At 48.2% G+C, this 13,794-nt stretch overlaps 1 protein-coding gene across 3 annotated transcripts in view; it reads left to right on the forward strand.

Annotated features, from left to right (window-relative positions):
- The window catches only part of IL6R (interleukin 6 receptor), a 315,341-nt gene that overhangs the window by 170,278 nt on the left and 131,269 nt on the right, over positions 1-13,794 (forward strand). The gene's annotated exons all lie outside the window — the stretch shown is intronic.

The following is a 13,794-nucleotide window of genomic DNA, read 5'->3' on the forward strand; positions in this document are numbered from 1 at the left end:
CGCAGTGGGTCTTTTAGTGTTGAGAGTAAAGGAGATTAAGTGGTGGTCAGTACATATTTGGGGGGCGATGGATATGATGGAGAGGTTACAGTTGTGACTGGCAATCCAGTCGAGAGTTCTCCCTTTCGTGTGAGTAGGCCTGTTCACTTTTTGCGTGAAGCCTAGTTCTGTCAGGATGTTGGCTATGGGAGTGGCTTGGTGATCATTGATATCATTGTATCCTAGGTTAAAATCTCCTAACACTAGGGTTTGTGAGGAGTTTTTTAACTTCTCAGAGATAACAGTGGTAATATCTTCATTGAAGGTGTTGATTGGGCCTGGGGGTCTATAGAGGAGATGTATGTTTAATGTTTGAGAGTTGGCGGTGGGTAGTTTAATGGAGAGAGACTCGCAGGATTTAAAGTTAGGTGTAGAGGTGATTCTCATGGAGAGATTTGTTTTAGCGATGATCGCTATTCCTCCACCTCGTGTATCTCTGTCAGCTGTAAAGATAGTGTAGTTGTCTGGCACTGCTAGTGTTAGCGCTGGACCTGCTGCCTTGTGGAGCCAGGATTCAGTAATGGCGATGAAATCAAGGTCATTTTCCAGGATAGTGTCTGCTATGTCTGAAGCATGAGCCACTAAAGATCTAGCATTGATGAATGCGCCTTTAAGGTCAGGTTCTGGCTGTAGTGTAGGACGCAAGTTGGCTGTGGTAGGTGGTAGGCTTATTTCTTTTGGGGTGGGGTTTGCGGCTCGGAGGAATGGTAGTTTCATCAGGTGGAGGTAGTTTAGGTCGGAGGTGATCCAGGTTAATGTTATATTTATTGACAGGTTCTAATATTTTGGATAGTCGTGCCCGGAGTCTGAGGTTTCTCTGTACTGTGTTACAAGGGGATTTAGTGAAGGGCGGCATAAGAGAGGCTCTTATGCCCTCTGGGGGCAATATGGAGGGCATAATGATGTAGACGGTAGTGATAAATAGCGCTATCCGATTAGTGAGAGATGCTCGAATGACTGGGGTTGGCAGGTAATAGTACATAGTGTTATAGCTCGAGCTGGAGCCTGCTATTACATATATTGATCGAGTATTGGACAGCATAGGCTAGATATTCGGCAGAGTGGGCTGGGTGGTGGGCAAAATGGGCTTAGTGCAACAGGCAAATATTTGGGCAGAATGGCTAAATGCAACAATCAGGTATTGAGGCAGAAATGGCTAAATGCAATATTCAAGTATTGAGGCAAAAATGGCTAAATGCAACAATCAGGTATTGAGGCAAAAATGGCTAAATGCAATATTCAGGTATTGAGGCAAAAATGGCTAAATGCAATAATCGGGTATTGAGGCAAAAATGGCTAAATGCAGTAATCAAGTATTTAGGCAAGAGTAGCTAAATGCAGCAGTCAAATTATTGGGGAGAATGGCTAAATGCAACAATCAGGTATTGAGGCAAAAATGGCTAAATGCAGTAATCAAGTATTTAGGCAAGAGTAGCTGAATGCAGCAGTCAAATATTTGGGGGGAATGGCTGAATGCAACAATCAGGTATCTGGGTATAAGGGCTAAAAGCAACCATCAATAATTGGGCAAAGTGGCTAGATGCAACAAGCAGATATTTGAGGAGAATGGCTAAATACAGCGATCAGGGAAGGGACAGTGTACTGATAGGGAGTCGCTTAGACCTTTCAGCGCCATAGGACTAATCGCTTAGGCAGTTGGGGGCGAGGTACATATCAGAGACCTGTATGTGCCGCCTGGTACAGGTTATAGTATGAAGCGGCACACAGATAGTACATTTTAGGAAAGTAATGGGCTAGCGTGCAGGTATGTTCATAAGTGGGACACTGTATGAACAGGGCAGAGTATGACAGGTTACTATGGTATAGTATCATAAGTTGGGTCACAGTACTGGGTTATGGTGCAGGTAGTATGGTACTTACAACAGATATGCAGGTACCTGTAGGTTGAGGATAGTTTATGCAGTAGCGTCCAATTTGGAGAGGCACCTTGCGCCAAACCGCAGCGAACAGGGGCAAACAGGGCAAGCAGCCTTATGTTGGCCTTAGGTGGCCGCCGGCTTCCGCCTGCCGGCGGATGTTTGACCTCAAATGCAGGCTGGAAGACGTTGCTTAGCAACGGTGAGGACGCTCAGCCTCGCTTTCAGGCCGCATTGCGCCTGACATTTTGTTTTTGCAAATGTCGGCGCGTGCGGACCTGGGGACTGTGTGAGGCTTCAGGGGGCTTCTTTGTGGTATAAGGTGCTCAGGGGAGGCAGGGGCAGAGGCAGATGAATTCTGCTTTGATCCTGCGAAGGGATCAGGCGCCGCCTCTTGTCGACAAAGGATTTCGGTGTAGCTGAAGCGCTTCCAGGGATGTCCTGGTCGGTGGTGGGGGGCTCCTGTTGTTTGCCTGAAAATCATTTTTAGCCCGTGCCTGTCTGCATCATTGAAAGTGCCTGTTTGCTCTGAAAATCGTTTTTAGCCTGTGCCCCTTTCCTGCATTGAAAATGTCTGTTTGTGTGAAAACCATGTTAGCTGTGCTTCCACCCTACTATTGACTTTACACCTATCACCCATTTTGCCTACTATGCCAAGTGGATCAGGTTCAGAACTGTGCTTTGCAGCATACCTGCTGCATTGTGTTTCTTTCAGCTTTAGCTAAAATTCGAACTTGGCTGTGTGCACTTGCTGCATTGTGTTCTTTCTGCCCTAGCTAAAAATCGAACTTGGCTGTGTACTTCATGTTATCATTCTTAAAATTGCTTATTGCTGGGTGCACAACTGTTACTTACTACCTTTTTTACTAACAGCGTTTGCTGTTGAGTACATCCTGCATTAACATCCTGCAAGTCCTACCTGTCCTCAGTGCCCCCTCCTACCCTGTTTATCCCCCCTCTGCTTTTGCCCTGCCCCCCCACCCCCCTGCGTGCCTCAGTACATCAGTCTGGTAAGTGTCCTCCTCACCACTGCAGCTAGCAATGTCACTATATATCCTCCTACCCTCTGTACCCCCCCTGTGCTTTTGTCCTGCACCCTCCCCCTTTTTGTGCCTCAGTACTTCAGTCTGGTAAGTGTGCTTCTCACCACTGCAGCTAGTAATGTCACTATATATCCTCCTACCCTCTGTACCCCCCTGTACTCTTGCCCTGCACACCCTCCCCCTCTTTGTGCCTCAGTACATCAGTCTGGTAAGTGTCCTCCTCACCACTGTAGCTAGCAATGTCGCTATATATCTCTCCTATCTTCTCTAACTGCTTCTCTATTTTCTATCCCTCTCCTATCACTAAATCTGGCTGGAAGAAACTTAAGAAGAACATACTTGGCTCAAACTCAGGCCTTCTTATTGCAGACACCTATGTAATGGCTTCCACCAGCGAGATTCTCACAGACATCCTCTTTGTCGTTACCTCACCTGACCAATGGATTCGGTACATGGTCGCCTTTCTCTCTCCTATCACCTCTTCTCCCTTTAATAGTGGCACCCGCTGAGAGATCCTCCTTGACCTCTTCGCCAGTTCCAGGGTCATCATTAATGTCAATCGGAATGGAATCATCATGGTCAGGGTCCTCAAACCAACCTTCTTCTCTTGACAGGCTCCTACCTCACCTCTCAAACCCTACTTCTCCCACTGGACTGGCTCCCTTGCCTGCTGAGCCTTCCTCATCCTCTGCACAGACCCCTTGCCTACTGTGCCTTCCTCCTCCTTTGCACAGACTACCTTGTCTGCTGTGCCTTCCTCCTCCTCTGCACAGGCTCCCTTGCCTACTGTACCTCCCTCCTCCTCTGCACAGGCTCCATTGCCTACTGTGCCTTCCTCGTCCTCTGCACAGGTTCCCTTGCCTACTGTGCCTTTCTCCTCCTCTGCACAAGCACCCTTGCCTTGCCTCACTGTCTGGGCTCCCTTGTCGGCCTTGACTCCTCTGCCATCCTCCACTATCCCTCTGGCTCTCTTGCCCACTCCCGGGGGTAACCACCGTCCCCTGCGGCCGCCCCCCCCCCGCCCCTCTCCAGGTGCTCGCTATCACGGAGACATGGTTCAGGGACAGCTCTGTCATGAGCTTTGACACACTCCTCCCTGAAGGATACAAGATCCTCTCTGTGCCCAGACCCAAGGGATTAGGAGGGGGAGTGGCGTTGATCTTCCCAGAATGGATACCTGTGTCCATCATCCCCACCCAGGCCTACCCCTCCTTTGAGTGCCTAGTCTGCACTCTCCTAAATCTTCTCTCCTTATGGCCACCTTCTATCGGCCACCAGGACAGTCCACTCTCTTCCATTCCGCTGGACTCTCCTAACTCCTCAGGGTCTTTCCGCAACCTTGGTGAATTTCTCTCTCTCTCTATTTTACCTTCTGGCTCCACGCACACAGCGGGCCACACTTTGGATACTCTCATCTCTAACAACACGCCCCTCTCGATCGCTCTCACTACCACTCTCTCTTGGATGGACCACTTTCTTCCCTCTTCACACTTGAAGCTCTCCTCGCCTCTTTCATTGGCACACCCTGCACGGCCACTCGGTTTCAAAGTCACCAGACCCCGCCTCCTACTCCTGTGGCTGACTCCCACCCTGACACAGCCCTCACTAACTTCAATCTCTTTATTTCTAACACACTTGATACTCTTGCCCCTGTCATGATGGTATGAATGAAGCCTTCCAAAAAGTGCAACTCTTGGTATGACTCCGACCTGGCTGCCCTTAAATGCATGTGTAGGGCAGCTGAGCGGAAATGGAATTTGTCAGGAGGATCCTCTGACAAACTGCCTGCTGCCTCCTTCAAAGGCAATATCGACTCTTCATCCACACCAACAAAAGAGTCTTTATTCAAGGCTGCATCTTCGCTGCATCAAACAGCACGTCCACACTTTTCAAAGTCTGTAAGGAACTGGCCAATCCTGCAGCAGCCTCCTCTTCTGTCATACCCACCCAGAATCTTTGCTCGGCCCTGGCTGCACACTTCACCACAAAAACCCAAGACATCCTCTCCTCTCTCACTCCCACACCACATCATACACCAACACCTCTGGAGCCTTCTTTGGCTCCTCCACCACTTCTCCTCTCTTCTCTCACTCCCATCACACCTGATGAGGTCGCCAGACAAGTCCGGTCTTTGAAGGCCTCATCCAAACAGATGGACCCCTGCCCCTCCAAAACCATTAAGGACAACATTGACTCCCTCGCTCCAGCCTTGGCTAATCTCTGCAGTCTCTCTTTTGCCACTGGAGTATTCCCAACTTCTCTTAAGCACTCCCTTGTGCACCCTCTGCTTAAGAAACCCTCTGCCAACCCCTTTTTCCAGCCCAGGAAAGTGCTGCTAGAGATGGGGTGTTAGCCCCATCTCTATCAGCCCTTTCCTGGGCAAACTCCTGGACAAGTTAGCTATCTCTCAGCACACCCTCCACACTGAATCTGCTGGTTGCCTCCAAGACCATCAGTCTGGCTTTAGAGCTTTCAGAGGCACGGAAACCGCTCTTCTGAACACCTGTGAAGGCCTGCTCTCAAATCTTGACACTACCACTCCACTCCTCTGTCCTCATTCTTCTTGACCTCTTCTCTGCTTTTGACACGGTAAACCACAACATCCTGATCGCACGTCTCTGTGACACCCTGAGAATCACAGGTCCTTTCTCTCTACTATCTTTTTTTTTTTAATTAAAAGTTATTAGTTTGATTAACAAACTTTTACAACATACTCATCATCTTTACAAAAGGTTAAAAACTCATAATCTCAGTACATATTCCATTTTGTATTTCACATTTTCTCCCTGTATTTCTAAATGGAAAGTCTTTTTTCTTACATAACATAACATTTTTATGCAAATTTATCCCTACACTTAATCTCAAAATCAGTAACAAATTTAACAGAGTTCAATCATAACCATAAAATACAATCTCATTACGTTAGTATGAATACATGCTTAGAGTTCAATTCTTGAACCAAGTCCCAACTAGCTGTTTTCTCTAAAGTGTGCAGTTGGTTGAGCTTAAATCTTAAGTAAAGATCTTGTAGTTTACTGCAAGGAAATTTAAGCAGGTATGCTATATTAGGAGTCCTAGCTGTCGCAAATACTGATGCTTCCATATACAATTTCTTAGTATGCGTCTCATTTAAAGTTTTTGCCCAATCCTGCTCAAAGAGCCGTTTTTTTACATGAACATAGCGAAATTCAAGGTCACTTGGTTTTAGTGCAAATTCATCAAGTAATTTAGTCATATTATTCAGAAAGGATACCACTGAAGGTGGGTTTCCTCTATTGAGCATAATGCAAAATTCTTCGTAAAGTGAGTTTGCTGAAGGAAAAAGCATCTTTGCCAGATTAGATAATTGGCGCCAGTGATGTCTTGCAGGTAAGGAAGTTAAGCCAAGCTCTTGTCGTAATACACAGTTCGGAAGTGAGTTGGGCATTCTTAATGTAGTTTTCCATAGTTGACCTTGTATCTGGTCGAGTATGGAGTCAATGTTTACAAGACATACATCTAGACCATACAATAGAATGGCTTCTACTTTTAACAGGTAGAATTCCAACAGGGACCCATTGAGAATGTATAGAATTTAGCATATACTATCTTCATTTGGGAGCCCAGTACAGTGATTTTAGCATTCAGATTCGTTCTACACATTTTTTTAGAGTGCAAATCTCTCACATCGTATCCCAAATATTTCAGACTTGTGTCTACAAGAATAATAACACTATTTATGGAACATTTCATGATGTGGAGTTTCTTTTTCATGTTTTTAAAAATAAAAATTCTTGGTTTGTTCGTGTTACACTTCAAATTGTGATTGAACAAGTAATCCGAAAATATGGCCAGCTTTTTCAGCAAACTATAGGGTGCGCGATCAAATATCAGTACATCGTCTGCAAAGGCGATCCATTGTATTTTCAAATGGCCAAGCCTTGCGGGATAAGAAATGTCACTTTGCCATCTGTGTTCACTGTCACAGAGGTAGAGGTTAAATAGGGTCGCTGCCAAGATGCATCCCTGTTTAACCCCCACCCCTGTTGGAATTGGGTTTGCGGTAGCACCAGAATTACCAGTTCTCACCAAATAGGAAGTACCATGATGTAGTTTTGCAATGAGCGATATTAGATATGTGGGGACACCCTTGGTTTCAAGTTTCTGCCACAATGTGGTACGAATCACACAATTGAAGGCAGCAGAAAGGTCGATCGACGCCATATATAAGGCGTCTGCATTAGGCATCTTTGTTTTGTTCAATAAGTGTGCTAGTATTGTCGCATTCAATGCCGTGCCCATTCGGGCTCGAAAACCAATCTGAAAACACGAGAGTATAGCATGTTCCGTAGATAAGCCTGAAGCTGTTGGAGTAAAAGGATCGCAAATACTTCGGCTCCTGCTTCAATAAGTACATGGGTCAAAAGTTTTCAGGGTCGGTCTCCCCCCCCTTTTATAGATGGGTACGATGATTGATTTCAACCATGAAGATGGCATTTGTGAGGAGTTACTGATCTCATTAAACTGTTTTTTTAGCAGAGGTGCCTACAGTTCTGGATTACGTTTTAGGACACATGGTGCAATGCAGTCAGGTCCTGGAATCTTAGAGTTATTACGTTTTCCGATTCCCCACAAAATGTCATCAAGAGACCAACCCTTAAAGCCTTCCACTCTGCAAAGCGCAAATTTGGACAACTGATTCTTCAATCTTTCGGGAAGCGAAAATTTCGCTTTGAAGTATGAAGTCCACGTTTCTTCGGAAATATTGGAGGATTGTTCACAATTAGGTGTAGCATCATCCCCCTTAGTAAGGCCCAGTTCTTATTTCATTACTGATTACGTAAGAAGGTTTTCTCAATGTATTGGCTTGCTTGCTGCTTTTAACCAAGACTGCCATTGAAGCCTTGATTAATTCAGCAATTTCTTGTATTGTTAGTGAGTCAATGCTGTAATCTGTGCCCAACCTCGCTCTTATTAATCAGAGCATTGAGCCTCTCACATGTGTGCGGGTTCCACCTTAGAGAAGCCCCGAGGCGGTCACTTTCAATCAAAGTGTGAAGGGGCTGACTCTTCATAACAGGGATCCGCATTTGAATTCTTAATTGTGAAATGTTATGATCGCTAAAATCAGATGCAATGATCTCAACTTCGTTACACATTAGGCATAAATCCTCAGATAGCGCAATGTAGTCAATGCACGATTTCATGTTATTGCGTTTCTAGGTATCGATACATCCCTTGTCTTCAAACAGAATCAACACAATATTCCATTGAGTCAGCAATTCATACCATAGTACTCCTCTCTTTATAGAGGACGATGTTTTTGACAAATTGTCTACATTCTCGTCTGGGGCTAAATGCCTCGTACAATCTGAATTGAGGTCACCTCTGAGTATTACTTTACAATATGGCCACTGAGAAAAGACCTCATCAAACAGTGTCCCCAAATTTTCTAAAAGCTTTTCAATAGACATGTGATATGGGTTGAAGTATAATGAGATTATTAAGTAACAATCCCACTTACTTGGTCCTAACTCAATGACAATGGCCACAAAAGGCTGAGTGCTACGGATCATTAAAAGGGAGAATGCAAGTTCGTTGTTGAAGAAAATCGCGACTCCTCCTGAGAGCCTTCCTCTGAGGCCATGGTTTGCCTCCATCTGGAAGGCAACAAAGCCTTTGATCTGAATTTGTTTTGTGGACATTTTTTCCTGGTACAGCATGACATCCATTTGTCTGTACGGCGAGAATCTGGTTGCCAAGTTAAAAGATTTTTACTTCCACACAAATTCCAGGACATTACCCTGAGCCAGCTTTTGCTACTATGTGGAGGTTGTTTTTTGTCCCTCCTTTCCCGAACCCAGCAGGACTGATAGCCATGACCAATCTTTTGTGTTAGACGAAATGGCCGCTAATTGTGCAATTACCGCTGCCTTTGGGGGTTGGGAGGGTGTCATTCCCAAAGCCATTGGGTTAGTTGCTTGTATAGTTGGAAGGGGAGTCTCGTTGAATACTTTTGCTTCCTCAATTGATATCACTCTTTCACCCTGTGGAATTCCCCAGGGTTCTAACCTATCCCCCTTGTTCTTCAATGACTACATGGCTGCCCTGGCATATGTGATTGCCACCTTCTCTAGTTTCCAGTGTGATGCGGATGACACACACCTCTCCTTCGGGCTAACTTCAGCCACCTCCTCCACCTCACTCATATTGGACTGTCTTTCTGCAATTCAGTCATGGTGTGCTGCAAACGACCTCTGCCTCAACGCCAGGAAGACTACGATCATTTGCATTGGGACTCCTGCTCCCATTTTCCCACTCTCACTCTGGCTGGCGTCCCTTGGCCCTGCGCCCGCATCCACCTGTGATGCAAAAAACCTTGGGGTAATCTTTGACTCCGCTCTCTCCTTCTCCACTCATATTTCGGACATTTCTAAAAAGTCCAACTACCAGCTGCACCTCCTCAGAGGTACTCTTCCTTTTCTCATCTTCCACCAGCGGTTCACTGTCTCCAGAGCCCTAGTTCTCTTAAAGCTGGACTGCTGCAACAGACTCTTTCTCAACCTCCTTTCAACTCATCCAGAACAGAACCGCAAGACTTATACTTGGCCTCAAGCCCAGGGACCACATCTCTCCGGCGCTGCAATCCCTCCACTGGCTTCCCCTGGCTGTGAGGATCAAGTTCAAGATCCTCTGCATTGTCCACAAGGCTTTCTGGGACCTACCTATCTGCAACAATGCCTAGCTAAATACTTTCATTCTCCAGCATTGGATCTTTCATGGATTCACATGCTTAGAATATTCCCCGTCGACAGACTGGGAACCCTCGGTAAGCTTATAAAGCCGTTTCCCATATGAGAACGTTCGACACTTTCGTGTCCTATCTACGTTGTTTTGGGCCGCACACGCACGTCCCACTAGGACGTAGCAGTATAAATGCCCCGCCCCCGCGGCTCTCTTCAGATTTCAACCGTCTCCAAAGTAGTGGGAGCACCTCGTGTAGTCTACTATTTGGTTAGGTTGTGCTGTTGTAGTTTTTCCCCTGATGTCGGGAAAAGCGCTGTTCCACCCGTGCGCTACTTGCGGGTTGAAGAAGGTGTACGAGGGGGACGGACATATGGACTGCATATACTCTCTACACCCTCATCATTCGGCAGACAAGTGCGACATATGTAAGGGCTTCTCCCAGAAGACTCTTAAAGATCGGAGTCGAAGACTTGTGGAATGGTTGAACGACGGAGCGGGGGCATACCCGCCTTCGGAGGTGGGCTCCACGCGCAGCGCGGCCTCAGTATCAAAATCTTCAGGGGCCCCGCGCCGCTCAACGTCGTTGGAACCCCCGGTGAAGAAATCGCGACCGGCGGAGAAAGAATCATCGCAAGGCCATTCCAAGGACTCTTCTTCGAAGAAGGCCTCTTCATCCCCATCTTCAGCGAGGAAATACAAAAAAGAAAAATCAAAATCCTCCTCGGACGATCATCATAGGTCGGCCTCGAGTCAAGATGCAGAGTCCTCGGGAGACGAGGATGTGAGAATAGCTGGCCCTGCAGACCTAGGGTTACAAGTTACCAGGCCTCTCTCCGGGAGCATTCCGGGTCCTACCTCTCTGCTCAATCCACAGTCACGTTTGTCATTGGAAGTCTTATCCACGCTGCAAACGTTGCTGGAGACACTGGATGACAGACTACCTCGAACAACTCCGGCCAGGTCAGTCATCGACGACCCGGGCCCGTCTCGTCGACCACCGCCTTCAACCCCCGCCGCAGTGCCGCCGGATGTTAACCTCTCGGCCCCACGCCGCGAGGAAGGGGAACTGATGGATTCAGACTCTCATCATTTGTCTCCCTTTCCCCCTCCAGGGATCCAACCTGGGAGTCCGAAGCAGAATTGGAAACCCTGAGGAGCCCGGCTCAGCCATCTTCCCCAGACGATATTGGGTCATTTCACACCATGATGGCCAGGGCTTGTACAGAATTCGGTCTGGCCCAGGAAGAAGAGAAAAAGGACTGTTTTCTTTTCGACCACATGGGGAAAAGGAGAAGGTCGGTGTTTTCAGTACCCATCCTGAATCATGTGTGGAAGGAAGGATTGCAGACCATGCGCCACTCTTTCTCGGAACCAGCGATAAAGGGTCGTCTACTACCAAGTGCCTTTCCTCCCAACCAACTCCTGACTCAGTGGTATCGGCGGCGGCGGCAAGGAAGGCGAGGGCCCAGCACAAGTGCACGACCCCCCCGGAAAGTGAGGCCAGACGACAGGATGCTTTCGGCAAAAAAGTGCTGTCGGTAGGTGCTACCACAGTGAAAGCGGCAAATTCTCTAGCCATAGTTGCCAAATACGACAGTGAGATGTGGCACCGGGTGGCTCCTATTCTGGAACACCTTCTGGATGAACATCGCAAAGCGGCTATGTTGCTGGTCAGGGAAGGTGAAGATGCTTCCAATCATGCCATAAACATCGCAGTGGACCTCGCAGAGTCGGGGTTTAAGCAGGTGAATAACGGTGTGGTTCTCCGACGGCAGGCAGGGCTAAAATGCACCAACTTCTGACCGGAGGTGCAGTACAAGGTACTGGATATGCCTTTTGAAGGAGACCTCCTCTTCTGCGAGAAGGTGGACGAAGCCCTGAAGGGCATGAAAGAGGACTCGGACACAGCGCATTCCTTGGGGGCCCTCCAGAGTGGTCAGAGTTTCTGGTCTTTTCGTCCCTTCAGGGGAGCATCGGGAAATTCCAGATTCTCGGCATCGAGGGACAGATCATTCAGTAGGCCAGCATACCCCTCCCAGGGATACAGACGGGCTTCGCAAGCGGCTAAACGTCGCCGGGACTACCAAGCCCCCAAGAAGAGAGCAGGTTACTCGTCGTCGACGAGGGATATGCAGACCAAGGACCAGCAATGACGAGCATCGGAGCGTTCTGGGGGCAGAGTATCATGTTACATCAACGAATGGGAGCAAATAACAACGGATCAATGGGTGTTGGACACTGTAAGATACGGACATTCCCTGCAATTCAAAAGCAACCCTCCGCACATTCCACTGGCGTTTGTAGCTCAATCCCATCTGAGCGTGTTGCAGCAGGAAGTAGCACTTATGCTACAAAAAGGTGCTATAGAATTGGTTCCATTGTCACAAAGGGGTCAAGGGGTTTATTCCCTCCAAGAAGTGATCTGGTCAGTTCAAGAAGGGGATTTTCTGGCGTTTCTGGACCTCCAGGACGTGTACTTCCACATACCGATGTGTCGGCGACACAAGAAGTTCCTAAGGTTTGTGGTAGGGTGGACTCACTACCAGTTCACAGTACTTCCCTTTGGACTGAAATCTTCTCCCAGAACGTTCACGAAATGTTTGGCCCGGTGGCAGCCTGGCTGAGAAGGCAAGGCCATCATGTATACCCGTATCTCGACGACTGGTTGGTGAGGGGGTCCTTCCCTATGTCGACGCACAAGAGTCTGCAGGCCACAATGAGCATCTCACAACGGCTGGGGTTTACGATAAACTTCGAGAAATCCACGTTAACACCATCAAGAAGCTTGGTGTTCCTGGGCGTACAGTTGGAAACCCAGTCAGGGTTAGTGAGACCATCCCTCGACAGGATCACCAAACTCAGTCGATTGGCAGGTCAGCTGAAAATCGATACCAGACTGTCAGTGAGAAAATATACGTCGATCCTGGGCGCTATGGCGTCCTGTATTCCTCTGGTGGGCAACTTCCACCTGTTCATGAGGCCAGTGCAACAGTTTCTGGCGGACCGATGGGAGCAGGCTCAAGGCCTCTGGTCAGACAAACTGACCGTCGACGACGACAAGCTCCTATTAGCTCTTCAGTGGTGGAAATGCGTCCAGAATCTATCCAAAGGAGTACCCCTACAGGAGCCGGAGTTTCGATTAATCATAGTGACGGACGCGTCCCTAACTGGCTGGGGGGCACACATGGGCACTCTGCAAACACAAGGCCGTTGGTCTCAGAGGGAATCTCTCCTGCACATAAACGTTCTGGAACTGAGAGCAGTGCGCTGGCCCCGGAGGGCGTTCCTGCCTCACATCAGAGGGTCCACAGTGAGAGTTTTGACGGACAACACCACGGCAATGATTTACTTGAGGAAGCAAGGCGGCACACGATCCAGAACCCTTTCCATCGAGGCTCAGAAGGTGTGGCACTGGGCTCTGAAACACGATATATCCATTGTGGCTCATCACCTTCCAGGAGTAAGGAATGAACAGGCGGACTCGCTCAGCAGAAATATGGACCAGATTCACGAGTGGGAAATAGACACCGGTCAATTGTCAAAGGTCTTCAAGAAATGGGGGCGGCCTCCGTTGGATCTCTTCGCTACAAAGAGGAACAAGAAGTGCGAGATGTATGCCAGCAGGTGGTCACAGGAAGGTTCGCTGGGAGAAGCGTTCTCCTTCCCGTGGACGGACAAGTTCCTCTACGCCTTCCCTCCGTTTCCTCTGATACGGAGAACTCTGCAGTGGATACGCAGGTACAGGTGCCGAGTCATCCTGGTGGCACCGTGTTGGCCGAGGCAGCCGTGGTTTTCTGACCTGCTTCACCTGTCGGCGGATCATCCGATAACGTTCCCGAAGGTTCCCAACCTCCTCTCCCAGGACGAGGGAACAGTGTGGCATCACAATCCAGACAGTCTCAATCTCACAGCATGGCTCCTGACTTTTCAGAATTTGGTGCCTTGAACATTTCCTCGGACTGTCGGAAGATTTTACAAGCTGCGCGAGCCCCTTCCACCAACAAGTCCTACAGGTGTAAGTGGAGAAGATTCTGTGCGTGGTGTCAAGGACAGACGGGAGTGCAACCTCTGAGGGTTACTCCGGAACAGCTTCTTCCGTATCTACTACA

The sequence above is a fragment of the Ambystoma mexicanum genome, chromosome 1p (genome assembly GCF_040938575.1).
Source record: "Ambystoma mexicanum isolate Mex_15411 chromosome 1p, UKY_AmexF1_1, whole genome shotgun sequence".
In the NCBI taxonomy this organism is placed as follows: domain Eukaryota; kingdom Metazoa; phylum Chordata; class Amphibia; order Caudata; family Ambystomatidae; genus Ambystoma; species Ambystoma mexicanum.